Raw genomic sequence first — 24,682 nt, 5'->3', positions numbered from 1 at the left:
AGACCCAATGGAGGGCCCGAGTGTACTCTATAGCCTATAAAAGGGAGGTAAGACCTAGGAAAAAGTCTAAAGAAATAGCCAGCGGTCCAAGTCTCAGAAGTACGACCTTGGCTCCAAAGGCCAGCTTTTCTCACAAACCCAAAGCCAACCGTCTGGGTTACCCATCCTATCCACCATAACACAGCCAAGGCCCAGAGTCCAACAGAAAGCTATGGGATGGGTTTTTTGGTCCAAAAGATAGAAGTTCTCTTTGGGTCACTATGAGGTGCTTCCTGATCGCCCAAGTGCCCGCTGCCATATATACAATATACATATATACACTTTCCACCACTTTTTACTAGTTTGAAAGGCAGCCAGAAAAACTGTTCTGGGTACCTAAAGGAGATACTGAAAATGGGACGATTTCTCATTGGTGTCCTCTAAATGCACTTGGAGTCAAAGTTTTGAACAGGAGCAAATTGTTAACATAAACCTCAGCAAGCACTTAGGGGATTCTCCATGAAGCAGAATGGACTATGTTTTCATCAGCTAGCTGCCTTTTCCAAACAAAGCCTCCAAAACCTCAAATTCATCAGGGAGGAAATTCTCATTCTGGTAGGAGGAAGAAGGGAAAAAGAGAGATATGAGGTTTAGGCAATTACGTGGGGTTCAATAGGTTCAACCCTTGGTTTGAAGTCAGAAAGGCCTGAGTTTGAATCCAGCCTCAAGTACACATCCAGAACTCAATATTTATTAACTATTAAAATTATTGAACTGTAGTAGGTATTATTGTAATACTAGTTGTGTGACCTTGGGCAAGTCACTTAACTGTTTACCTCAGTTTCATCGATTGTAAGATGGGAATAATAACACCATCCACCTCATAAAAGTGCTTAACACATTGCCTAGCACATAGTAGAGGCTATCTAAATATTATTATTATTATTATTCAGTAATTAAATAAAGCCAATCTGTGTTTCTGGTATAAGGATCTCTGATAAGAAGATTCTCCCTAATCCACCACCATTTAAGAAAGTACCCAGGGAATTCTTCCTAGATCATTTCCCACCCCAACTACAAGGCTTTATGACAATCCAGAGCCATGTAATGTAGCCTTCCTAACCCCCTCTACCAACTTTGAGGCTTCTCTTTATGCACTGTCTTCTTCATTACAGCCTGGAAAATAGGAAGCTCTTAATAAAAGCTTATTGGCTATTACCTGTAAAACTCAGCCCACTGCTTGCTTCTGTTGCCTTACTATGCCTGGCCCTTTTCGGGCTCCACATGAGTATTGTATTCCCAATAATGGCTGGGGTATCCCAAGTACAAGCTCCGACAGACAGGAATATTGACAATCCACGCTCCAGGGAAATTCCACATTAAGTCAGATTTTGTGTGTGAACCTTCCATCACTTCAAGATCTGGACTCTCTAGTTCCTCCCACCCTCAGTTTCTTAAACCTTTTTATCTTCCAATGGCTCTACCTGGTAACCCACCCATAGTATTGTTTTCTTAGCCTGGTTATCACCCCGGTAAATGAAACTCAAAGCCAAATGTGATTCAAAAGCCCTTAAGCCCTCCTTTGGGCCCTGCCCCCCAAAACAAATGAAGATGAACAAAGTCAGAGCTAGTCTCCCTGAGAACTTCCAGAAAATGCTCGTAGATACCTTAAGTATACCAAGATACTTAAGATAGCAGAAGACAAGTGCCTGGTATCATTTACTGGCCATTGACTGTCCTCCCTACCATTTGGCTATGCCGCTTCAACTTCTAAGAGTGTGCTTGGAGTCCGTTTAGAAATCTCTCATTCTTATTACTAACATTAATAACAGCTAGTAATTACATAGCGTTATGGTTTGCAAAGCACTTTATGCATGAGCTTTTTGATTCTCACAAGAACCCTGTAGATTTAAGTTCTACTTCTTTCTATTTTGCAGATGAAGAAACTGGGGCTAAATAAAATTAAACAACTTTCCCAGGGTCACACGGCTACCAAAGTATAGAGCCGAATTTTAACTTGGATCTAAAGTTCAACAGTGTTGCCCTCCTCCCAACTACCTACCTATTAGGTGTATGTATACACTTATGTATGCACATATGTTACGTTTGTATGTATGTATACATACATATGTCTGGTTACTTAAGAATCCCCCAAGAATATAGATCTTATTTTCACACGTCTCACTTTACAGGAAGGGATTTTGCCTTGTGTATATTCTGTCTGGGTGTTCTTTGAACCAATTATACAATTTATACATTTCTGTTTCTGAGTGATTCTTTTCATACACCTTTAATGGGTCTTTGTTCCGACTGGTCTCTTCCCCTAAGAATCTGTAACAGTTTCTGTCTGAACATGCATGTCTCTGACTCTGTATGTCCCTCTTAGTAGATTTCTGTAAATGTCTGTGCATATGCCTACCTGTCTTTGCACAGATCTATCTTAAGGTGTGTATCTACAAGTCTCCCCCATATCTAAATGTAAGGCTCTCCCCCTGCCCCCCTGAGCCCATGAACCAAGATTGGTAGTGGTAGAGCTTTCTCCTGAAGACAGGACCCTTGGACACCAAAAGAATGAAGGAATCCCACTCCCCCGGGACCCACCCTCACTTTCTCAATCAAGGTACCCTGGGTGCCACACTTTCTCTGAACTGGTCATGATGATCTCTGACTATACAAGAGTGTAGGTCTGTCTTCCTCCATGAATGCGATGACTTAGCAGTCAATCTACTCCCCAATATTGGATCTACTGAAATCTGTTTCCTGTCCATAGGACCCTTCTACTACAGAATCATGGCACCCAACCTTTGGGACCACCTGGCCTATACAACTGCTCTTCAGCTGAATTTTTCTATTCTGTGTTGAGCTCTTTGAGAACAAGGACTGCCTGGTTTTCTGTTTGTAGTCCCAGCACAGGGTAAGAGCTTAATAAAGTCTTTTCTATGCAGTTTCATTCCATCTATCTCTAAATCTGACCTAAAGAAGTCTGATTTTATGACCCCACAATTATGTAATTCAGTATGAAGGTGCCAGTTTATGCTCTTTGTAAATGTGAAGGTCAATGTACCCATTGATTGATTCAAGCCCTATAGTCCGGAGAGGAGGGTATGAGTTGTGTTTTTACATCCTCCCTTAAAAAAGCAGAAAAAGAATACGTTGGAGAGCTAAGTTTCTGGTAAAGAACTTCTTAACTTCTGGAAAATGTTTGGCACTAGACTCTCTGCGCTGCCCCCCCCCCCCAGTCCCATACCTAATAGAACAGCATCAAGGAACTTTGACACACACAAAAGTAAAGGAGGGAACACTGGGAAGCGCCCCACCTTCCTTTTCTCTAAGTCATCAGCCTAATTGTCCAAGTCACCCTCTAAGTCCTTAAAGAGTTAATGAAAGGAAACCAGGGGGCCCTTTTTTCTCCTCCCTCCTGCCCCCACTCTCCCATTCTGTGCTCCAGTTTTTCAGCTCCAAGAGCCTGAAAAGCACTACACCGACCTTGCCCAGCCCCTGGGCAACACCTGAGGGAGGACCCAGGAGGGCTCAGTCCACCTTGGAGATGCCTGCGGGCGGCAAAGTGAGAAGGCGGACCGATGCCCTATGAACAAATTTGGCCATCCCCGGCCCAATCCTCCCGTGTTCGGGTCAGCTTGGGCTCTTTCCGAGCTCCCACTCTGGGCAGTCCTATTTTTATCTGTTTAATCCCGAACTGGGCGGGAACGCATCAGAGAAAAGAGATGGGGGGGGGGGGGGGGCGAGGCAGAGACAGACAGAGCCGGCGCTAGCAAGCGAGAGTGTGTTAAAGAGCCACAGCCAGAGGACAGACAGCGACAGAGAAGGCAGGAAGAAAAATGGATGTCTTGGCTGGCTCTGCTTCCTACACGGAAGGCAATACCCTGCAAAGCGAAATGCCTCTTAATCACACCTCTTCCCGGCCCCTCCTTCCCCTCCCTCAGTTCCCAGGCCCACCTTCAAAACAGCCCCCCACTTCTCAAAGGTGGATGCGGCGTGGGAGGCAGGGGCCCAATCCAGCAAAAGGCTGAAGAATAGTTAATGAGTTGTGCAACTCATTGATCCAGAGAATACTTCCTAATTAACTCTCAGTCACCTATTGGTGAAGGCGGCTCAAAGTACAGCACTGGGGATAAACCCAAACCCGCAGCCTTCCAAAGAAAACCCGAATGCGCCACCCCCACAGCAATTAGGGTGCTCAGCACACTGTTGGCCACCTTCGAACTAACAACCAGGCACAATATTAATAATCCCCATTCTCCCTTCCACGCTCCCAGAAGAACAGGCATTTCAAAGTGCAGACTGAATAATGGCTGGGGGGGGGGGGGGGGCCTCGAGTAGGGAGGGGAGGAGAAGCCTATTCCAGAACTGCCCCCGTACCCGGCCAACAATTAAAATGCCCAGCAACTGGCCATCGTATTAGCAAAGGCGAAGCCAACACCAAGTAACCATTGATTTCAGCTGGTGGTGTCTGTTTCCAATGCCACAGGAAGTGTTCGATGGCCAGAAATATCCAAGTTGCTGTCTGTGCCTACCACCCACCACCTTCTGGGGTGGGAGACTGCCTCCTTATCTCTGTTAGCCGCCCAATTTTAGGTCTTCTCCGAATAGAACCTCGCTTAGGCCTGTCTTTGAGAGCAAAGACCTCTTCCATACCCACTACAAGGCACCAAAGAGTAAGGTTAAAAAGCAGAGCTGTCTAGACTTTGTAAGTCTTTTCCAGCAGCCTGTGTGCGTGCCAATTTGGGGCCGCGTCGGTTTGGGGGTTTGTTTTTGCTGTTGTTTATTTTTAAACACACATAGCCCCCCTCCTCCTCTTCCTCCTCCATATGTACACACGAAGTGGCAGTCGGCTTACTTTCTGGAAAAGACTCATTAGTAGAGAATTAAAGCTGCACCCATCTCGGCCTACCACTGGTCAGGTACACACACAAGGAGCAGCGGAAGAGCGAAATCGCTGAGGGTGGGTGGGACGGCCGCGGGAGAAGAGGAGGGACTATTTTTTTTAAATCACCCCGGCCCCGCACACACCGCTCCGGACTCTCCTCTCCGCGGCACACAACCACCAGAGTTGGCAAGGAATTCTCCACAGCCTTCCAGGGCAGGAGCGCGGTCTCCTGGCCAAGCCAGCGTCCAACTCAGCTCGAACCCCGCCCCCCCGCACTCTCCGGGGCTCCCTATCTCCCCCCACTTGGCCGCCCCATTCCCAAGTTCCACTCGCCCCCACCCTCGCCACCGTCCCCACCACCTTTACACACTCTGGACAACAGCTTCCTCCGAGCGGAATAAACTTTTCGCTGGCATTGGACAAGGACCCACACCAAAAAAACAACCGCACACAAGGAAATGCTCTTCCGAATCCGAAAAGGAATCGGTTTTCACACAACCCAGGTCTCCGAGAGTCCGCACGTCCTAACGCCTTCCCACCACCCTCCCCCCAAAAAGACTCGACTCCACTCACCCACACCCCCGCCAAGGCCAGAACTTTCAACTGAGTCCACAACGCCCCCGTGGGGGGGTGGCGATAAATAAACAACAAAAAAATAACGTATATTTTTTTTAAAAAGTGCCTGACCCAGAGGGGAGAAGCGAAGATTCGCACTCCCCCTCGCTCCCTCTGGCTCTTCCCTCGACCAGCTCATGCCCCCTTTAATCCCTGTGATTCGCCCTCTCGGCCTGGGGGAGGAAGGGCGGAAAGCTGCCCTCCGCACCAGGAGGACCAGCTCTCTGGGCTCCCCTAACACCACACGCCTAATCTTTTCACCGAAAAGAACGATCGTCATCCGAGAACCGAGTGGCGTGGTTTTTTGTTTTGTTTTGGAAACAGTTCTTTCCAGACCCGAAAAAAGAAAGCCGACGGCAATCCTCCACTTCCACCTCCTCCACCACCACCGCCACAGCTACTACTACCACTACCACCACCACCACCACCACACCACCACCACCTCCTCCTCCTCCTCCTCTTCCTGCTCCGGGCCAACCTGGAACGATCGACAGTTTCCCATTTTACCGCGGCCACCCCCACCCCCACCCCTCGCCCCCGCCTCCCCCCAAACTCCCTGCTCACGGTCGCTGCTAGCTCGCACACACACGAACTGCCTCCAAACTTCCATTCCGATCCTCGGCCGTCTCCTCCCTCCCCCCCCCCAGCCGCCGCCGCCGCCGCCACCGCCACCGCCACCCCCCTCCTCCCTCCACCCCCAGCACACCAGGAGGCAGCAAACCCCCCAGGCGGCGGCGGCGGCGGCCGCAGCGGCGGCGGGGGCTGGAGCGCCTCCCCCCTCCCAACCCATCCTTTCCCCCTCCCCCCTCCTCTCCACCTTCCCGTCCCTCCCTGCTGCCCACGCCGGGCTGCTTTAGGTTTGTTGCATATTTTATAACTTATAGCAACTGAATAAAAAAGAACGAACGAAGAAGACAATTACGAAGGAAGGGCCCACAATCAGAGCCCAGAAAGCCGCCCCAGGGCACACGAGAGGGTCCGGAGGGGAAGATCGCTATTGAAGGGGGGAAGGGGGGGTAAACCCTCGAGTCCCGTCCGGGGAGCGGGAGGGCGGGGGACAACTCCAGATGGTGCGCTTTCCCTCCTCCCGCCCGCCCGTCCTTCCTTCCCCTCGGTCTCCCCAGGGAAAGGTGTTCCGGGCACTGACCTTAAATCTCCAGCTGGGAAGAGCTGCGTCGAGTGGCTGGCAAGGGAAAGCCTCCGCTCCAGCGCTTTGAAGTTGTTGTTGTGGCTTTTTTCTCTTCCCCCCCACAAGTCTTTGGGAAGCGACGATGTGGGGTGGGGTGGGGTGGGGAGGGGGGAGGGTTAGGAAAAAAAGGGGGGGCTTAATGAACTGAGAAGGAACCAGTCCGAGGAAGTGGGGCGAGAATCAAAGTTTGCCGTCTCTCTCTTGGTCGCCCGCTCGCTCTGCCGCGCGCTCTCCTACACCTCCCGGTGTCTGCCAGCCAGCCAGCCGGCTGCCCTCGGGGTCGGGCCGGCCGCGGGGGTGGACTCTCGACTCCGAAGGGGGAGGGGACAAGACGAGGAGGAGAAACGGGGTGGGGGGGGTTGACGGGACGGGGAGGGCTAGATCCTTCAGGCAGGTGGCGACGGGGGTGGCCCCGGCTCCTCCTCTTCTGGCTGCTTCGCCTCCCTGGCCCCCGGCTGCTTCCCTCCCGGTCGAGCGCCCCACTCCGCGGCGCTAGGTGGGCGCTGAACGGATGGTTCCCGGGGGCTGCTAGTAGGAGCGCCGGCGCCGCGGCCGCTCGGGCTCGGGCCGGATCCACAGCGCCATGTTGTCCCTAGCTCTGGCTCTGGCTGGGTGTGTTGCCGAACTCGCCCCCTACGCGGAGACGCCGCGGCTCCCGGTCCCTCTCGGGCTCTCTGGCTCCCCCTCCGCCCTCAGCGGGGTCGCCCCCGCCCCCGCCCCCGCCCGACCGCCCGACCGCCCGCTCCTCAGTCAGTCTCTCTTCTCCGTGCGCTGCGGCGCCTGCTTCTGCTGTTGTTCAGGCTGCCTCCGTTGTTCCGCGAGGGAAGCGGCTCTTCCTCACCTTGCCGCTGGGAGCCCGGGCTCCGTCTGCTGCACGCTGCGCTCCCAACACAGTTCCCCCCCGCCCTCGTTCCCTCCCTCTCTCCCTCCTCCTCCTCCTCCTCCTCCTCCCCCCTCCTCCCTCCACCTCCTCGGAGCCGCGGCCTCCCCTCCCCCCCGCCGGCGCTGCGCTCGGGCCACGACCGTCTGGTTCCTCTCTCTCAAGTTTGGGATTTCCTCCCCTCTCCCCTAAACTCGTGACCCCTTCACTGATCGGGATTTGGGATTAGGGTCTGGAGAGAAGTAGGCAGGTATTCACCTTTAAAGATTTTGCCTACTATTTCTCCCTTTTAATGGATTCTCTCTCTCTTTCTTTCGGTCTCTCCCCACCACCACCACCAGCAGCACCTTCACCAGCACCAGCACCAGCACCAATCTTTTGTGTCCCTTTCGTTCTCCTCCGAGCGTTAGAACTCGCTTTCGGTTCCCTCCGGCTTCCTCCTCTCCTTACTCTGGCTAGCTTGAGTTTGCTGCGCACACCGGGCCGGGGCACTGCGCCTGGTTTAAGCTGGGAGACTCCGGCGGCGGCGGCGGCGGCGGCGGCGGCGGCCCGCAGGGACTGAGTGGAGGGAGGCGGAGGGAGGGAGGGAGGAAGAGGAGAGAGGGAGGGGGCGCGGGAGTTAGGGGGAGGGGGAGAATGGGGTCTCTCCTAGCCGTTTGCCGAGACTCCCCTCGCTACCCAGAAGGCCAGTGGAGAACCGCAATTACCATAAAGCTCCTCTCACTTCGCTCTGCCAAAGCTGTCAAAACCCCAGCAGCAGCCGCCAGACTCCGCTCCGAGGCTGCTGCTGCTGCCGTCGCCGCCTTTCGCCACCAACCCCTTCTCCCCCCCCCCCACCCGGTGTCGTTCCCACCTCCCGGCACTGTCGCCAGCCTTTCTACCAAAAGAGGAGAGAGGGTGTTCAAGCTTCGTCCTTCCCATTTTCTCCAACCTACCCACCCCACACACCCTCTCTTTCCCCCCTCGTCCCCCCTTCAACCAATCCCACCCCCCCTCCTTCCCTCAGTCCCTTTTCTTCAGGGCTCTTTCACATTTATGTGTCAAGGAGCTACATGAAAATGCCACCCTTGTTAGTCGGCTCCTCCGCCCAATCTCCTGGCCCAAGTTTTCTTACACATTTTAATAGTGTGGGAATTGTTTGGAAATGGCAGGTCCCAGAGTAGGGGGAATGGATTGGGGGAGGGGAATGAGCAGCTCTGGAGTTACGGGGCGAAGGGTCGAAATAACCCTTCCCCCACGTTTCGAGGATAATTTCTTCCTCAGACGGTCGGAGGGACCACTTGGACCTTTAACCCTCAGTTACTGAATTATCTATAGCTTTTAATTTTTCTTGGCATTGAACAACTTTTGGCTCAGGCTCTTCACATAAATTTCCAGTCCATCACACCCGTCTTGAATAATGTCCCAGTGCGCCAAGCTGCCGCCGCATCCAGATTGCAAAGCCCAGTGACTGAGGTGTTCTTGTGCCGGGGCCAGACCTGACCATTCCGGTATAGGAAAGCCAGGCCTGAACAGGGCCTTGAATAGCCTGGGGAAGCCTGGCACCTGACTCAACAACCTCCCTTACTAGGTGCTCAAGGCTCGAGAATTTAATGATGTATGTGTAAGTATGCTGGGGCTGGGGGGAAGGGAGAGGCGCCTAGAAGAGCCCCAGGAAAAGGGCTTGCTTTAGACTTTGGTCAGAAAACCTAGAAATCAATTTGAAGTGGATGAGGCATGTAGAACTACCGGAGAAAAGGTTCCAAAATTGCCTTCTCCTTTTTAACACATTGATACAAATATGAATTACTAAAAGCCTGTAAAATAAATAAAAAGGAAAAGGAACAACCAAAGTGGCCTGTAAAGCCGAAGTGGAGGGGGGAAATATTCCATCTGCCAGATGTTTTCTTTTTTCTTTTAGTTCAGGTCTGATAATAGGCCTCTGGAATCATTCTATTTAAGTTCTCGGTCTTTCTGTCTATAAAAAAAAATGCTGGCCCTCTCAAAGCAGAAGTGAAACACATCTACCGTTTGAAACCCGAAACTTAGGGCAGAACTAGATCGTCAAACTCCAGCCCCAACTCAGGCTCCAGCTTCAGAACTGCGGAGGCAACTGATGCAAAATATCAGGATCTATCTAGCACCTTTGGCTCAGGCTCCTGCGCCTTCGCCCAGGAGTCTACCTAGCGGACTTCTATAGTTCAGCATTGGGGATGTCTGCATCCTGGATAGCTGGGTTAGGAACAGTTCCAGAATCTGTTCCTTGAGAATGGAATGCAGACTTTTTTCTTACAGGGTTTCTGGGGGTATATGTATCTGAAGACTATCGCACACATTTTTTTAATCTCCGGTAACAAGCAGAAAGACACCTGGACTATTACGTTGTAAAGCTATTTTTTATAAAGACATTTTAGGTCCAGACATTAAAAGTTATTAGAGTGAACACACGTGAGTTACAGATGCACAGCTGGAGAAAAGCCCTCTGGTTTTCTGTACTTTTTTCTCCAGCCCTACTTTAGCTTTAAAAAAAAAAAAAACAACCTTCAGTGACATGACATGGCTCATTTATTCATAAAGTCTCACTAAAGTTGAGGTGCTCCTAGGAAGAGATAAGAAAAAACGTCTATGAATATTAATCAGGGTGAGATGAAGTGTTTGGGTTTTTTGGCTTACTGGGTCAAAAGGTCAGAGATCTTTGGAATAGTAAATTTGGGCTGGGATAGCGAACTGGATAGCCAGTTTATTTCTATCTTCTTAACCCTTGGGGAAAGAGTTCCTAGACCAAGTGCCCAGTGGGCCTCTCCTCCCTCCTTCCCCAGCCCCCCACCCCATGCACAAGCTTTCCACGGATATCAGTGTCAAATGTATAATCCAGAACTTCTGGAAAACCTAGAGGACCAGAGAGGAGTTGGTGGCTGAACTGATACCGCTCAGTTCCTTCAACTTCCTGGGGGCACGTTTGTCTTACTGGTAAAGTCTCCTAGTAAAAATAAGTAGAACAAAACGCTCTTAAAATGAAGTGGCCTAGCAGTGATGATCGGCACAAGGATGAAGATTTGATGCGTGGAGAAAACAAAATTACCTTTGGCATAATTTGTTGGGTTCATCTTTTTGAAAATGGCATCTTGTCCCTATTAAGCTGTGTCCCCACGGTGGGCCTCCGGGATTGAAGGGTTTCCAACAATCTAAACGACCAAACTCCCAATATGCCCAGTAATTTTTGTTTAATACTTTCCACAATTTAATATAACTCTTAAGGGGAGGGGTCACTTCCGTGCTGGATTAAGAATAAAAATGCCTGGTCTAGCTTTCGCTTGAGATACTCCTCCGCATTGCCCTAAGGCCCCGTTTCCACCTTCGGTACGGAGAGCTCAGGAAAGCGGTAAAACATTTGGGGTTAAGAAAGGAGGAAGGTGGGGACTATCTAGCGGCAGCGACCCCAGCCCCTTGCAAAAACCCAGCACACACAAAACAACAAATTAAAATCCTCAGCGTCCTACCACATTAGGGACTAATAGCTTCAAACTGCATCTGCAGCCTGGTGCACTGCCTAACTCCAAGCCGGGAGGGCTGAGAAAGCTTGTTAGTCTAGGAACACAGTGGAGCCCGCGGTCGGTTTAGTGCCGCCCTGATCTCCTCCCCACTCCCCTTTCCCCCTCCCATTCCCTCTCCTCCCCTCCCACTAGCCCCTCAGGGAGCTGACCCGGGGGTCAGGCCGCTGTACACAGCACTCAGTGAAGGGAGGATTTCAATGAAAGCCAGCGAGCAAGAAGAGGCTGAGAGAGCCAGCCAGTGAGCAAGAGCGAGTGAGGAGACGAATGAAGCAAAGAGCTAAGGAAGGAGGAAATTCGAGACATGATAGAAATATCGAGGGATGGAGGAGACTAGCTCTTGGGGGCTTCACCATTAATTTCCTCCCCCACCCCCACCTCCCTCGTGTCTCTGTAAGTATATAGTATTTATAAAATATGACTAAGCTTCATGCTGGCAGCAACAACTGCTTAAAATTCGATCCAGGATCTCACACTCTCAGGAAATGGGCCAGGTGTTGAGATATGGGGTGGGCTCCAGGGAGCGGGCCCCAGGTCGGAGCTTCCTCTCTACAGTGAAGTCTACACCCCAGTGCCTCGAGGACCACAGGCAAAAATCAGCACCACTTAACCTTGCCTAGCCCCCTGGTCTGGCAACAATTCCATATCTCCTTGTCCTGTGTATAAATGGTTAGTATCTATCAGCCTCTCTGCAAGCGTTCCTGTGTCCCTAACATTGTTTATTGTGGTATTTGGCTTTACTGGTTGTGTGCAACCAAAATAAAAGGGCAGGGCAACCTTCCATTGTCGTTTTATGGAGTCTGCTCCTTCCTATCTCATACACTGAAGGGATTTTCACAAAATGTGAGCTCCTTGCCTCCCCAATGGAAAGCATTTGGAGGATTACATTCATGGCACTTTTACTTTATAAAGGATAAGGCTATTCATATTAAACACTTTTGAAAATCAATACTAGCCCTTCACTCACTCCTGCCACCTCACACCCCGTACCCCAAATCCAACACAGAGACTTCATGTTCCATAGTAAAATAATGGGGTGGTTACTCAGTGGCACACAGGAAGATTAACTGAACCATCTTCATCTCCTTTTCACATTCTCTCCTCTCTGGTCTACCTCTGCATCCTTCCACAGATCCTCTAACTAGCTTCCTCCGAGACACTCCAATGTGTCTGAAGATCAGATACATCCAGACAGAGTAGTTCTATCAGAAGATGTGAGGCATCTGCCCCCAAACAACAGCAGTATACTTTGAATTATGGAGTGATGAAGTTTATTGTGTTTTGGTTTTTGTTTTTCAATAATGTAACCTGTGGTCAGGGACACAAACAAATCTTCAAGAAAGCTTTCCAAGGTTGTTTGTGGGGGTGGTGGGACAGGCTAAAAAGTAGAAGGAAGGCCAAATCACTAGAGACTCTCTCTCAGAATTTATCTCAATATATCTAGGCTGTTAGTTTGTGTCACACAGGTCTGTAGAACCCTGACACACAAAACAAGTCTCAGGTTTGTGAAATGCCAGCTGCGTGGCAGATGACCACTGTTTACCTTTCCCAGTTAATATGTATTCAGGCAGTTCAAAGGAAAATAACTGTATCAGGGTTTTAGATTAGTAGAGCAGATCCTGGGAGGGCAGAATCCTGCACTCTGGATCAGGTGGGAGCAAGTCATCTAGTCAGAGAGCTGCATAATAGCTCTCCATCCAGACACACTTGGCCAGATGCTTTTCCTAGATAAACCTGAACACTATATCCCACCTCTGCTGCTCATTTAGGAAGCCTCCTCCTGTGCATATTTTAAACTAAACTTCAAGAGGAAGCTGGGAGTGGGGTAGAGGGCATTGGGAAGAAAATCAATATGAAATGCCAGGATCTTCTGGAAGGATGGAAGCTATTGCCAAGAGAGTCCCACTGTTACAACCCTAGCCATTTTGTTTCTGACTTTCCCTACTAGCTGTGTCTCCACTAAACATCCAGTAGTTAGAAAAGGACATGGGTATGCTTGGAGGTGCTTTCACCTTCCAAGCAACTTCCTCCTTTCCTCCCCCCTCTCCATTCCTTTCTCTATTCTCTTTCCATCCACTCCAAGCCACTGGCAGGCCAACTCAATTTGGGAGACTCCACTTCCAGTATTTTGGATGTTGGAAAGGCAAGTAACCAGCCACAAAGGTAGCTCTGGAGAGAAGCAAGACAGGAGTTTTAGATAACTGGAATTCTGTTGGTTCCTCTAGGTTAGATTACAAAGATGAAGCTACAAGCAAGGCTGGGCAGGTCAGGGCAAGGCAATGATGGGCGAAACAACAACAACAAAAAAGCCAGGGGAAAGGAGAAAGGGGAAAGAAAGGAGCTAAATAATAAATGAGAAGCTCTAGAGAGATGGGGTCAGAGTAAAGAATCATGGGGAAGGGGGAAAAAAGGCATCAGAATGGGTAAGGAAAGGCAAGGGGGTACAAAGAGAGGAGGTGGGAATCCAAATAAGAGGAATGCAAGTAGGAGAAGTCGGTAAGATCTGGAAGCTTTTTCAAGTGCCTCACAGATATCAATGGAAGTCAGCAAAGGGGGCAGAACTGGCAGAAGTATCTCTCAATGCACAAACAGGAGAAAAAACATAGTACCCATACAGATGGACAAAGATTCTAGATGGGCCAACCAAACCCTGGGGCCAATTTTTAGGATTCCCAGACATCCTTTACATCTCTATTCACCAACCTACTCTCACCCCCACCCCCCAGTATTAGCTGCAAAGATAATACTCTTAAATCTTTTTTTTTTTTTAAGTGGGGGGTGGGTGGAGATGGCCAGTAGTTGTCCTAGGAAAGCCTCAAAGAACCTTCGATGTCTATGTGGTATGGAAGCATAATGCATAATGCACACCGCCTGGAATCCCGGCCATTAGTGGCCTGCCCATGACACAGACAAATGACCGCTAGGAGAAGAAAAATCCAGCTAGATCTAGAGTTTAAATATAACAGCACGGAAGGAAAGAACGTCATTATTTAAAAGTGTGTTTTTGTAGACACTAGCATATATTTTAATGATTTGAAACAGGCAATGAATCACAGACTCAACAGTCCCTTTTTACCAAATAAGTATGTTCGTAGAAGGGGAGGACGGTGGAAGTAAAGGCAAGATGGTAGTAAATGGGACTACATCGAGAGGGACCGCAAGGATTCCGGGGAGGTCGGGAGAAAAGATTTTGTGGGCTCTGAACATGCCCCAGGCAATCAGGCTTTTGGTAGAGAAGGGGGATGAATATTTTCAGTGGGGTAAAGTGTGGGGCAAAAGGGTATCCAGCAGTAAAATTACTCGCGGTCTCCAAAAATATATTGACTCCCCCCCTTCAATTTTTTGTGTGTGAAGTGGGGAAGAGTGAGAAGGGGTAGCACTTGCATATTTTACCCTCAAGCTACATTGGAGCAAGAAATGGCCTGGAGGAGAGAATACAGATGTTCCTACACACCCCCGGAAGGCCCACATTTTAAACTGTTGAACCTGCCTTTTCCTTGGACACTCCAGAGACCTCCCTTCCCCCCACGCACACCCACGCAGTTTAAGGCAACACAATGTTTTTTAGCAATTAAGGCGAGATGGGGGTGGGTATAAAGATAAGCCACTTTTTTTCCTCCATGCAAGTGTGAAAGATAAGATAACACTAAGCTGGGGCAAAGCGGCGGCTTACAACCTCCCCCCAGCGATTTTGATCGGTCACTTCTTATCTAGCAAAAATGCTCTTTTCGAAAGCTGCATCTAAAAGAGCAAGAGAGCACCAAAGGAAAGCATTTTCCCTAGGAAATGGCATTTAAAATTCACCTCTCTTTCGCCGGTAGCTACCTCTGAATCCACTGGGCTGGGAAGCCAAAGAAAGACCTCAACTCGGGTTTTCAAGCCTGCGCATTGGGGGACATGATTGTCCGGGTAATTAGGCTAAATAAAACCTGGGACGTGTGAATAGAAATTATTCTGTATCCAACCTCACCTTCTCATTACCCACAAATATTCCACCAGGGCTTTTTTTTTTCTAGTTAAGGAATGGGGTTATTGTTTTACTAATCACTCAGTGTGTTGAAACTAAGCAGGTAGTTGTATTTGGGAGGGTCACATAACTATGTCAACATGTGGTGGTTGTTAATGCAAAGTAAGAAACTCTGCTGACTTTTACAGTCCCCAGTAAAAGAAGCCATCTCATGCCACAGGATGCAGGAGCGCCCAGAATCGGGAGTCTCCGGGTGACCGTCGTCTTGGTTTTAAATATAAAATCCTTTTGTATAAGAACGTTCGGAAAGGATTCCACTAATTCATTCGCCAGGTAAGTTTGGTTCCCCCATGATGATTTTAGATGAGATGGTGGAAGATTTCGATGTGAAACTCCCAGGCCCAGGCAACTGGGCACCCAAAGAACTCTGGGACTAACAAAGATCTTGGTTGGGGCCTCCCCACTTGGGCCATTTTCCTACTAACCTTCCTCTCTGCGGCCTATGCAAGAACACTTGTGTCCAACCCTCATCTGCTGGCTAGGGCTTGGGCTCAGCCTAAGCCCTCCATCCAGCTACATCAAGCCCTATCCAAAATCCCCTTTCCTTTCTCCCACCTGCCCCATCATTACCGTCCTTCTCGTTGGTATGTTCGGAGACCCCTCTCAACCTATGTTTCCTAGGGTCGACTTATGCATGTATTCGGCCCAAGTTCACTTCTGAAGCAGCCCAACAGGCTTACACATTTCTCCCAAGCTAATTCCTCAAGGATGCGTAACGACGCCGTAAAACACACACACACACATGCACACAATCCACTGGACCCGGATATACTTTCACAACCCCGAAGAACACATCTGCAGGCCCCCACCCTCTTAAGCTGCTTCCTGGTCCTCGCCCCCCGACCTCCCATCCCACCAGACTCGGAGCCTGGCGGCTGGCTTTCCCCTGAGGGAGGAGAGGCAGCCGCCGCAGCAGCTGCCGACGACCCGGGAAGCTCCTCCTCTTGCCCTTCTCCGAGAAGCCCGGCCGCAGCGTAGGCTCCGGAGCGAGTGGGCAGCCGATGACAGCATCTGCCTCACGTAAGCCCCACACGAGCACGATTAGTCACCGCCAGAGTTCCCCTCCGGCGATCCGCCTGGCAGAGGCCCAAAACCCAGCCCAGGCAGGGAGGGGGCCGGGGCGAGAGACTGGGGAGGAAGGGGAGGGGAAGGGACGCGGGACCGGGTGTCCCAGGCCCTGGCCCGCTCGGGCTCGGGCTCGCTTGGCTCGGGGTTGGGGGTTGGGGACGTGAACTGTAAACTAAGCCGAGCAGGGCCGAGCCGCTCCCTCCTTGGCGCCGCGGCGACCAAGGAGCTTTTCATCTCCCCGGCCATATCAGCAGCCACGGCGGCGGCGGCGGCGGCGGCGGCGGCAGCAGCAGCAGCGGCAGCAGCTAACTAGGCTCGGCGGCTGCGAGCAGCGCTGCACTGCCCTGCCGAGCCCAGCCCAGCCCAGCCCCGAGCTCCCGCCTCCTCCCCCCGCCCCGCCCTGCCGGGGCTCAGGGCCTAGGCCCTCGCAGCCCTGTGGCTCTCCCTCTCAACCCGCCACAAACCCCCGCCTCTTCCCACAGCCTGGCAGCCGAGGAGGGGGGAAGGGGTGGCGAAGGGCGGGAGGCAGGAGGCAGGAAGGAGGAGGAGGAGGAAGAGCAGAAGAGCAAGCGCGCTTTCCTGCGAACTGCGGGAGCCGGCAGATACTGAGAGATTTCCCTGGTTAGGCGCCGCTCCGAGGGAACAGCACGGGGGGCGGCAAAGGGTGCTCCCTCGAGCCCGAACCCGGGAAACCTAACAGTCGGAGCCGCCGCCGCAGTCACGGGGCCCGGAAGCTCACCCCCTCCCCCTTTGCATGGGGCGCCTTCGGCCACCCGGAGCGTTCCGTGCTCTCGCATCAGCAGCTTCCCTCTTCCCCATCTCCGCTGGAGGATCCCAGGCCGGCCCCAGGCTGCCCGGGAGAGTTCCCGGAGCTTGAACAGCGTGAAGGCAGTAAACGCCAGCAGCAAACCTGGGTCACGGGCGTCCCCCACCCCCACCCCCCAGACGGGAACACCTGTTCTCGGGGCCCTACCGCTAAGGGCACGTCTCTCTAGGGAGTGGCTTTAGCTAGGCTAGGGTGTAAGAGCGGAGGGGGAAAATGGGCCCCTGCAAAAACGAGGTCAGATCGAGCTCACACCTCCGGACACTCACAGAAGGGCTCAGCTGGCCGTCCCAAGTTGTTTTTGTTTTGTTTTTGGAGAGAGAAAGCAGGGCGCCGTAATGAGGGTGGGCTAAGAGGTCATCAGGCCACACTGGAGTCTACTCGAGTGTTTCTTGCCTTCAAGAGCTAGAAATGTCAACTCTGAAACTATGTCGGCTTTTCCCTACTTCCACCCCGAATTCCAGCCCAGAAAGCCCGTCCTTGGCTTTCAGGATTGCGCCCCCGCCCCCACCCGGTCTGTCCCGGACAGGGGAAAAGCCTAAAGAAACTACTAATGACTTGGGGAAGGCCGTCCGGCCCACACTGGTGCTAGGCCCACCTCGGTGACCTAGTCACACCGTTTTGGTAATGAGGCTGTGACCCAGTCTAGGATCGGTAACGCGGCCCTTCTCCCAAACCTACTTCCTCCTCTGGGCGCTTCAGCACCGGGGTAACGGTGGAGGAAGAGCCTGGGGTGGAGGAGCTGACTCAGCCCGGGAACCACACTTGACCCCCTTCCCCTCCCCACACACACCTTCTACGAGAGCATCCCGCCCTGTCTCTTCTGAGCTTGGGTCCTGGCTCGGGAAAGCGTTGTTGTGCCTGCAAGAGATGAGCTAAGGCAAAGGCGGGTGTGTGTGTGTGGGGGGGGGGGGGGGTAGAAACTCCCGTCTTTAATGAGAGTGCACACAAGCGCCGGCTGCGAAGATTATGACTGCCCGGGCTAAGGAAGGCAGAGGGGGTGGGGGAAGGAGGGCTGGAAGGCGACGCTGCTGCTGCTGCTGCCGCGGCTGCGAGCGTTGTGTGTAACAGCGGCAGCGGGGCCACCGAGTCTCCGCCTGTCTGGCTGCTAATCGCACGTTTTCTGCAGTTAAAAAAGAAAGCGAGACGTTGCGGCCGAGCGGAGAGTGACTCTGTCTGTGTGTCAGTGTGTAATGAAAAGATGGCGAAGTATCTGTCTCCCCTGGCAGTCTGCCTGCGCCCCCCGCCCCCCGGCACTTTAGTTCTGACCGGCGATCACAGGATATCCATTCCTGTCTCCCACTGCCTCCCCCTCACTCTTTCGGGCTGGACACCACTCTTCACTGCCAGCAGCCTGTAGTGGGGCTTTACCAGGTTCTACCTTTTGTCTTCCAGCGCCCGGGCAAAATGTTCGCTTTTGTCTCCGTCTCGGGTTAAACTAAACTTCTGGTTTTAATGGAAGGCAGTTCGTGCGGGGAGGGGCCGGGGGATTTTGGCAGCAGAGGAAGGGAGGGACGGAAGGATGGTGGAAACTTCTCCCGCAGAGCTTCCCCGCCACTACCGCCCTCCAACACACACACACACTCACCCTGTGGGCCCCGCTCTCTCCGCCCGGCCTCGCCTCCCTTTTCCTCCCTCCTTCAGGAGGCACCACCAAGTGAGGAAGGAGATCTGAAGCGGAGGGCCCTAGTGACCACAAGAGCAGGAAGGAACCTTTGGAGAGTGTCTGCTCTAGAGATTGACACACCGTGATCCTCTTTCTAGAATCTGCTAAAACCTCCCCACACACACCTTATCACTTGGGGCTTTGTGTCTGATGGGGGTGAGGGGGGTGGAGAAGAGGGCATTCGTGTTTGTTCACCTCCATCTCCAAATAACTTAATTGAATGGGGCTGGGGGGAGGGGAGGTGTAGCGAAACAGCCTACCCTGGAGTGAGAGAGAAAGAAAACTGGGCTAGGGGCTTGAATGGTAACTGACTGGCTCCTAAGGAGTCAGCAGGTGGTGGGTTTCGCTGGGGTTTTTTTGGGGGGGGTCATGAAGTAGGACTAAAGGTAGCCAAATATAAAATCAAAGAGGGGGGAGTGTGGAGTTGGCCACAGAGAGCTTTTATTCTTTCTCTCCAACCTGCAGGCCCCTAAACTTCTCTCCTTGGCCTTCTTCCCCGGGTCTCCCCCACCTCAAAAAAAATACCTAAGAAAAAGCCAACTCCTCGAGGAGGTGGCCTCGGCGCTAACCTCCAAAGCAGCGTTCTGCGTCTAGTAGATCTCCCAGGGTCCATATAATCTATCTACATCGGAGCTGTTCAGCCGGCAATTTTTTTTGAAGTCTGCAATTAAGCGCGGCGTCGCCATCTCCTCTTTTAGTGTCGATTATGTCAGATGCACATGGCCTTGTGCTCCGGTCCGAGGCTTCTACGATTAGTCACAGGCTCACTTCTCCCCTTTCCTAATCGGGCTTTCCCAGCCAGCGTTTATTTGTGGCTGACTTCAAGGCTTTGGCAGAGAGCCACCCTGCTGGGGGGAGGAACCGCAGGGCGCGGAATATGGAGCCTGCACCTATCCCCATACAGTACACCGAGTTCCAGTGAGGAAGGGTTTAGCCTTGGCTCCGGTCCCTTTTTCTAGCCCCCTCCCCACCTCCTCCCTCCCCCAGAGCTGGCGAAATCTATTTGTGTGGTTTCATTTGCATAAAAATAGGACAAGTGTTTCTGGTTTGAACGCAAGAGGCGAAATCCTTATTGATGTGTCTGTGTGGAGCCTTCGGTTGTCGGAGCAGTTTGATTTAAGGTGTTTGTGTTGCCTTCTGCGAGAAATTAGAGGAAATCCTTATCAACGCCTTCTACAGGCTGCCTGATTCCAGCAGCGCATTCATCTTCCCTACTCCTCCGGCCTGAGCCTGGGCCTGGGCCTGGGCAGCCCTGGTGCAGACCGAACAGGTTGTGTAGGGCAGGCGAGCAGCCCAGGATTAGTCATAAAACTGGGCTACCTAATCACCGGCTGCCAAAGCGCTTACGTGTGGCGCTTCCCGATGTTTCCTTCAGACGTCACGGACCTTCGTCTGTTTCGTGCTCCCGAGATCGCGTGTCGCGTGATGCGGTCTAATAAGTTGTCCGCTTCTTCATCTCAGCCGCATTGATTTTCTCTCGGGGTTGCCCGGCTCTCCTTAGCTGTGGCTACAGCCAAAGGCAGCTTTTCCTGCCGGTCCCCAGTTTAGGCAAATATAAAGGAGGCGGGCCAGTGCCTCGAGGGCAATAAATCAATCATTAACTGGGCTGCCTGGCTTATCCCAAAGTTGCCTACGGTGGGGCAAGACCTGGTGAGAGGGAGCTAGGAGCAGCTGCCAAGGTCCGGAGGCCTCCACAAGTCCAGCAGGATTGGCAAAGGATGGCGTGGTCCTCCATCCTTCCCTTCTCCCCATTCCTCGACCCTCTGCCTCAAGCTTTCCTTGGGCCCGTGGGCAGGACGGGTTCTTGTCCTTCCGGGCCATTTCATCCAGGCTAAATATTAGTAACTAGAAACCTGCTCCTAAAGGCTAGCCCGGTCCAACTAGGGCCTGCTCTCCAGCAAGAGTTTGCCTTCCTTTCCCTCCAGGTATGCCCTGAGGGCTGGGGAGGAGTGGAGCAAGGCTTCCCGTCTCCTTTTCGGGGTTATCCAAGCCAAATAGCCACTAGTGAACACCATCAAATCCATAGTCCACTATCCTCCTGGCACAGAATGGGTTAAAAGCCACAACTCCACGCTGGCTCCTCCTCGGGCGCGTAGGAAAGGATCAAAGTGCTTACTGGGAAGGAAACACAAACACACTCAGAACTAGGTTTGAAAGAGGCCAAAGTTAAAGTAATTCCTTAGGGGACCGTGTCGACTGACTTTTTATACTTTGGAGGGAGGGCTCCCCAGGAGGGGGGGGGGAGGAGGCGGAGGCCCGTGCGTGATTCCTTTTACCGAGTTTCCCCAGCCCGGAAAGAGCCAGGAGGGCAAGGAGGAGGACAGGGCTAGGCTGCATGCCAGAGGGCCTGGAGTCGGAGATTAGTCACCGCCAGGCCTCCGGTTCTCACGTGTGAGCTCGGGACCTGGGAAGGTGGCTTCCCTACCCTGGCCCGGACATTGGGCCGGGCTGGGCCAAACCAAGGGAGTAGCCACCACCTTAGCTTGCTTCCAAAGGCTAGGCTGGCGGGTCGAGGCTTAGCGGAGCGAGCAAACAGCAGGCCTCCCCTAGTCTGAGCTGGGGTGAGCAGACATCTCTTCTCCAACTCCTCTGTCTCTCTCCCTCTCTCCCTCCCTTTCTCTGTCTCTCTCTCTCTCTCCCTCTCTGTCTCTCCCCCTCCCCCCTCCCTCTCCTCTTCCTGGAGCAAACAGCTTTTCTCTTCCTCCTCTCTCCCCCTCCCTCGAGCAGACAGTTCTTCTTTTCTTTCCCTCTCCCCCCTCCCTCCTTTCCTCTCGCCGCTCCCCTTCCCTCCCTGCCCAAGCCCTCGGCCGTGTGATTTACTTTCTGCCTGGTTGAGATGCAGATATTCACTTGTCAGTTCAAGGGCAGGACAGAAACTCTGCAAGCAGAGTCTTGCGAACAGGAAATTTCTCATTTACAAGGTGCTGCTTCCCCTCCCATCCCCATACCATAAAAAAAGAAAGGCACCAAACCCCAAACTAAGAATGTACCGAGACTCGGCACAGCGCTCCTTCATCTCTCTCTGCACAGTCCTAGGCATGTACATGTTTCTGTGGACGCTTCCAGGGCAGGCATTTCATTTCCCAACCCCTCCCCCCATTCCTTATTCAGCTCGGGATCCGGGTGGTTAGTCCCTCGTTGGAAGCTCCAAACGCTGACTTCAGCGCAGGCAGCGGCGGCATCTACGAGTGTAAGAATAGGGCCGGGGGAGGGGGGAGCGTCTCGGAGGCTTTGCACTCCGAAGGGGGAGCGTTGCTGCTCAGGCACGGAAAGAGGAACCGGGGCCGGAGAGAGATGCTGGGGGGAAGGGACCGCTTTGGGAAGGGCTACGCGTTTTGGTCTGCTGCAAACTAAACAATCATTGTTTCTGGAGCCTGGTACCGGAGGAGCCCCAGAAGGCTCCCAGGTCAGTCCTTTCCAGTATTTGGAGTGGAGAGGAGGGAGAGAGGAGGATGGAAAGCTGAGGTTTGAGTTAAATACCAGAAATAGCGTGCTAGCGGCCGGGGCCAGACTCCGCTCCCATTTGGTTCGCAAAGTTACTACGGACTCGGCGTTTTTTATTTATTTATTTACTTGCTTATTTAGCTTCTGCCGCTTCCCTGGGGGGAGAGGGGGAGGCTGGGGGGAAGAGAAAGGGAAAACACAAAGGACTGTGAGGCTGGCCCCTTTTCTTTAAATTTTTTGATTGGAGGGTTTCCCCCCTCCTTACAAACTAATATGAAACATGTTGGTTTGAGGAGTGTAGGTTTCGGTGTGTGTGTGTGTGTGTCTCTGCCTCTCTCTGTCTCTCTTTCTCTCCCCCCCCCCCCATGAAAAACTTATATTGGCAAGGTTTTATGAACTGGAGGCAGGAGATGGACTAACATTACAGCTATCTGATCTTAAATATAATTAATGTTTTTTAACATATTTAATCAAGCTAAGTTAAATTATTTACCCATTTCACCTGTATTTTAAGAGCTAGCATTTAGCTTATAGTAATATCTTTTTTTTCTGTACCACAAAGAGATAAAGGAAAAAGAATTCTACTCCCTCCCCCTCCCAAGAACTATGCTGTTTAAGATTTGGGTGACACTTCAATTTTGAAAACTCATCTGAGGTTTAGAAAAACTAAAGTGGTCAAGGTTCTAAATGAAATCACTTAAGAGTTTTGTGATATACATTATTTGGTGGTATTTTTATCTGAATTTGCCATCTCTTTGGACAAATGCAAACCATTCACTAAAGAGTCCCCCTGAAAACCTTCTTAGTATCTAGCAATCTCAGATAATAGAACTAGGTTGGTAGTGGGATTTTAAAGGAAACTGGGCAGAGGGAACAGTGCTGTTACCTCAGCTCAATGTAATGTCCAAAGAAAAGAAGATTAGCCTAAAAAACAAAGTAATTGTGTATGTTTCTGAAAGATCTTCCTCTTCATGATTCCATCTAGGGTTACACCAGGAGAAAATATGAAAGTGGAGCAGATATCTCCTAGAAAGGCTGAAGTAAGGCCTCATAGCACTCCATGAATGCTGCAATTATACAAGCAGATTTGGTGTCGCAGTGACTTTGGTTGGAGACCCTGGAAGTCACATTGTTAAGGGAACATGAGCCACATCTCAAAAAAGCAGAAACTAATCTTCCAGAAATGAAAAGTGGGCTATCCTAACCATGAAAAAACAATAACAAACTGCCAAGAACACCTCAGCTGTTTTCTGTCCAACCATTTTCTGTCATTAATTTGCAATTGTTACTTAACATTTATTAATTATTTATTAATTTATTATTATGTACTAATTGTTGCAAGACATTCTGATCATGCTCTCTGAAAATGGTGAACAGATCAGATTGAGTTTTTATTACAGGATCATGCATTCAGAGCTGGAAAGGACTTGAGCAGTCATCTAGACCAGACAGAGGTCTCTAAATATTTTTTAACACATACCCTCAATATGTAGCATACCTCTAATCACGATACCACTCTGCTCACTTAATTCCAGTGGCTCCCTGTTACTTCTAGAATCAAATATAAAATATTCTCATTTGCTTTTTTTTAAACCCCTACCTTCTTTCTTAGGATCAATTCTAAGGCAGAAGAGCAGTAAGGGCTAAGCAACTGGGGTTGTGTGACTTGCCAAGAGTCACACAGCTAGGAAGTATCTAAGGCTAGATTTGAACCCAAACCTTTCCATCTCCAGGCCTGGCTCATAATCCACTGAGCCATTTAGTTGTCCCCCTTCCTTTTGCTTTTAGACTTTTACAACCTGACCCCTTCCTAGTTTTCTAGTCTTCTATTTACTCCCTCCATGAACTCTACAACTAGGTGACATTGGCCTCTTGCTGTTCCTTGAACAAATAAACAACTTTCATCTCCAATTCTGTGCCTTTCTATTGGCTCTTTTCTCTTACTAGAAAGCTCCCCCTCCTCAGCTCTGCATATAACCTGGCCTTACTTAAGACCTCTCAAACCCTACCTTTTGCAAAAAAAAAAAAAAAAACTTTCCTAGAGACCCTCTACTGCCAGTGCCTTCCCTCTTCCATTATCTCCCTTTTACATATGTGTAAGTGGTTTACACATTGTCTGTCTATTAGAGTGTGAGCTGGGGGAGGGGGGAGCAAGGTCTGTGTTTTTGCCTTTCTTTACATCTATAGCACTTAGTACAATACCTACACATCGAAGTTTAAGAAGTGCTTGTTGACTAACTGATTGATTGACAAATTATATACATATTCTGCTGTTCTAAAAATTATGCACATTGTAAAACTTACACCAAAATAAAAGTGAAAAAATGATGAATAAAGATGAAATATTGTTTATTCCTAAAACCAGTAGGGAGCGAGTCCCTTGAGTTTATTAAGTAGGGGCAACACGGTTAGATTGACACTTTTGGAAAATGCACTTTGCTAGCTGTGTGATGGAGAAGACTGAAGGGGGAGATACCCCTGGAGTAGTTACAGGTAAGAGGACAGCGCCTGCACTAAGGTGGTGGCGACCACGAGTACAGGTAAGGGGGCAGATGGCAGAGAAATTGTGGAGG

At 51.1% G+C, this 24,682-nt stretch overlaps 1 protein-coding gene and 1 long non-coding RNA gene across 13 annotated transcripts in view; one reads left to right on the top strand and one right to left on the bottom strand.

The window, feature by feature from the left end:
• The window catches only part of BCOR (BCL6 corepressor), a 158,709-nt gene that overhangs the window by 54,098 nt on the left and 79,929 nt on the right, over positions 1-24,682 (bottom strand). For 4 of the 12 annotated variants that reach the window (XM_056826177.1, XM_056826189.1, XM_056826184.1 and 1 more), the window contains exon 1: positions 6,630-7,560. The exons of 3 other annotated variants lie outside the window; for them this stretch is intronic. The gene's annotated coding sequence lies outside the window, so the exon portion shown is untranslated. Of the gene's footprint in view, positions 1-6,046; positions 6,138-6,629; positions 7,561-24,682 lie in introns of those variants that run through there. 5 more of the 12 variants (XM_056826185.1, XM_056826187.1, XM_056826178.1 and 2 more) reach the window with 3 other exon arrangements.
• LOC103096615 (uncharacterized) overlaps positions 15,761-24,682 on the top strand; it is a 29,339-nt gene continuing 20,417 nt past the window's right edge. Inside the window, exon 1 of the long non-coding RNA XR_001629711.2 lies at positions 15,761-16,128. This is a non-coding gene — a long non-coding RNA (uncharacterized LOC103096615). The remainder of the gene's footprint in view (positions 16,129-24,682) is intronic.

This window comes from Monodelphis domestica, chromosome 4, assembly GCF_027887165.1.
Source record: "Monodelphis domestica isolate mMonDom1 chromosome 4, mMonDom1.pri, whole genome shotgun sequence".
Classification (NCBI taxonomy): Eukaryota; Metazoa; Chordata; class Mammalia; order Didelphimorphia; family Didelphidae; genus Monodelphis; species Monodelphis domestica.
This window is presented reverse-complemented; position numbering and strand designations above follow the sequence as displayed.